This window comes from Leptonychotes weddellii, chromosome 5, assembly GCF_054177405.1.
Source record: "Leptonychotes weddellii isolate Sample4059 chromosome 5, ASM5417740v2, whole genome shotgun sequence".
NCBI classification, from domain to species: Eukaryota; Metazoa; Chordata; class Mammalia; order Carnivora; family Phocidae; genus Leptonychotes; species Leptonychotes weddellii.
In genome coordinates this window covers 89666126-89669154 of record NC_138373.1, presented here as the reverse complement: position 1 = coordinate 89669154, position 3029 = coordinate 89666126, and the positions used below count along the sequence as shown (strand labels likewise).

Below are 3029 nucleotides of genomic sequence, written 5' to 3'. Positions count from 1 at the left end.
GAGATTAAGAATTCCTCATATCAGTGAGGTCATATGATACATGTCTTTCTCTGTTTGACTTATTTCGCTCAACATAATACCCTCCAGTTCCATCCATGTCGTTGCAAATGGCAAGATCTCATTCCTTTTGATGGCTGCATAATGGCAGAATTCTTTCTTAAGAATATGTTTGTTTTTCATATTCCATAGCTTCTTATCAGATTCTTAAAGTGGTCTGTTAACAAAATAAAGCATGAAGAATGACTCTTCAAGAGTAAAAAATGTCCTCACAGAGCCCACAATGTCAGGGACAAGCATGCTGGTGGTCACTGTGCATGATCCTTCTGGTGACTGTGCTTGTGAATGAGTGAGTTTTCATGACTGCACGGGAGTTATTAAAACAAACAAACAAAGAATTAAGACTACCCAGATGTTGCCAGAAATATACTCAAAATGCATCTTCAGATGATAGGAAAGCAAATGGTGAGATGTTCAAGATGACTATATTCTTCATAAAGACCAACGTGATACCCAAATATGAGCTCTTTTGATTTTTACCCCCTTAAAGAAAGCCTCTCCCTCTTCTGTAATTAGAAGTCACATTCCCTCCTTCAAATAAAGGAGAAATGCCTCACTGCAAGATTTACCAACTCGTGGTGTAGGAGTCAGGTAGGAATTTGTTTAAAAAAAAAAAAGCAGGTGCAGAAAATGCCCTCAGAAATAGAAAAAGAGCCCTCTGAAGACCTGCATCCTGAGAAACACTACAGGTGCAGGTGAAATACTTCAACACCCGAGTCTGGCTGGTAAAACCCCGCAGCCATCTCCTGGAAGTTTCACACACAAATATCCCTAAACGTGCCTTGTGCTGAAAAGCCTGCTCTTACAATTCGAGCGGCTGCCTTAAAATTTTCTTTAGTCCCTTTGCCCTTTCAGAATAAATATGCTTGCTTCTCAGCCAAATCTCCAACTTATATAAATGGGGGTAGAGACATGAGTAATTGAAACCAGAGGGTTTTCAAATTTCCTTTCGCTCAGTGTCAAACTTCTCATGATGGCCCTCGAACAAGTAGAAAAGTACCATTAACCTGAGTTTCTTGGTCACCCTGCTGTCCCTATTCTTGTCCTTGCTCATGGTACAATGGGGCCCTCCGCACGATTCAACCAGCCGCCAAAGCTCTTGCAGATCCATCGAGGACCTGGCTGCTCACACTAGGTAACTCATCCATCCAAGCGTCAGCGTTCATTAATTCTACCCACCCCGCAAGGTGAAAGAGTAGGCGGGCAGGTGAGTAGCAGGTGAGAAGTAGCTTTCCTCTGGTTTCTAGGATTAAGTTGGTTATTAATCCTTTTAATTGAATGCAATTGCCCCGCGGGCAATCTTCCTCTCCCAGGGTGTGAGCAGCCTTCCCGCTAGCCATCTATCTACTCCAAATGGACTCTTCAGGTACCTGCGCCCCAGCTCCTTCCACCATGCCCAGGCCACAGGGAGAGGCGGCAAACTTCTGACAGCCGCGCACCCCACCCCGGCCACCCCTGCGCTCTTCACCTGGGCATGGGGCCTCCGCGAGGCCGGCGTGGGAGTGGGAGTGGGAGTGGGAGGGTCCGGACGCGCGGCCCGGCGCGGGGCTCAGGGCGAGCGAGCACGCGCCGCGGGATCGGGAAGCGCGGCGGTCTCTCCCGCGCAGGGAGGGCCACGGACCCGGCGCCGCTCCACACGTGGCCCGGAATCGCCGCGCTCTCTTCAGGAATAGCCCCGGGGGCCAAGGAGGCCGCCGCCAGACGCGCCCTGGCGCCTATCTCCCTCCATCCTGGCTGCCAGGCGCGGCTCCACGTTAACCCTCTCGGGCCCCTCGCGGCCCGTCGCCGCTGCCACCCCCTGCGCGCTCCACCTCGGCGGGCAGCGCGGGCGCCCAAAGCGCCCGCCGACGGCCGGGGGCGGCCGCAGGGGACAGAGCCTCCCAAGCCGCTTCCCTCCTGCCTCCTGGCCGCACGCCCACCCTCCCTCCGGGGCCCGCGGGGACCCGCCCCTCCCGCGCACCGGCCGAGCCTGCCTCCCCGGCCGCCCCCAGCCCCGCGTGGCCTCCGAGGCGTGGGCTCGGTGAGCGCTGGGCTGCGGCCTCTGGAATACCTGCTCCTCCGGCGCGGGTGGGGTTCAACCAGTGGTCCTGTGAATCCCGGTCCTTCCCCGAGGCCCCGGCAAGTACTCCAGCCGCGGGGAAAGCGCTCTCGGCTTTTCGGCTCCCAAACGTGACACTCTATATATCCGGCTCCGAGACTGGGTGTGGGGCTGGAGGAAACCACCCTCCCTCCGACCTTCCCGGTTGCCGCCGCGGCCTCGGCGTGGGGCGCAGTGGCGGCGGCGGCCTCAGCCCGCGGCGGGAGGAGGGCGCGGGGCTGGCGAGGGCCCTTACAGGCCGCGGGGCGACGGCACGGTGCGCGCAGGCCCGCCCCGCGGCATCCATTCATTCAGCAGCCAGCACAGACGCTCGCTGTTACTCCCGGGCTTTTTTTTTTTTTTCCTTTTTCTCCCCATTTTTTTTTTTTTTTAATCGGTGGGTGAGGGGAAAGGGAGCTAGAAAGGCGCCCCTCTCTGGTCTGGAAAAGAAGAGCTCCCATACCTTGAGAGAGAAAGAGAGGAGGAGGGAAGTAGGGGTTGGGGGGAGAGAGAGACAGAAAGTCTAAGGTTCTGGTCTGAATGCTTGGAGGACACACCTTTTCCCCACCCACCCTAGTAGAAAATACAGCCTCAAAATCCGAGTTCACTGAGCGTGTGGGTAACACACACTCCGTGGGAGGGATGCTCTTGTATCTGCTCCACTCTGCGGAGGCGCCCTGCAATGACCGACGAGCGCAGCGTCCTTCTAAACATTCATGGGGGTGGAGGCACGCTCTACTCATACCCAGGGTTTGGAGGGCAGACTTGAGGCTCTGTCTGCGTCGGCTACGGGTAGGAGTGGGCAGGTGGAGAGGAGACTAGAAAGGACCCGGGATGCGCGCTGCTGTTTCTGCAGCTTTGCTCAGCAGCGCTTCCACAGATTAAAAGGAAAAGG

General features: G+C 55.9%; 1 protein-coding gene across 1 annotated transcript in view; it reads right to left on the bottom strand.

The window, feature by feature from the left end:
* FAR2 (fatty acyl-CoA reductase 2) overlaps positions 1 to 2578 on the bottom strand; it is a 135342-nt gene extending 132764 nt beyond the window's left edge. The window contains exon 1 of the mRNA XM_081818945.1: positions 2108 to 2578. The gene's annotated coding sequence lies outside the window, so the exon portion shown is untranslated. The remainder of the gene's footprint in view (positions 1 to 2107) is intronic.
* Positions 2579 to 3029: the final 451 nt, after the last annotated feature.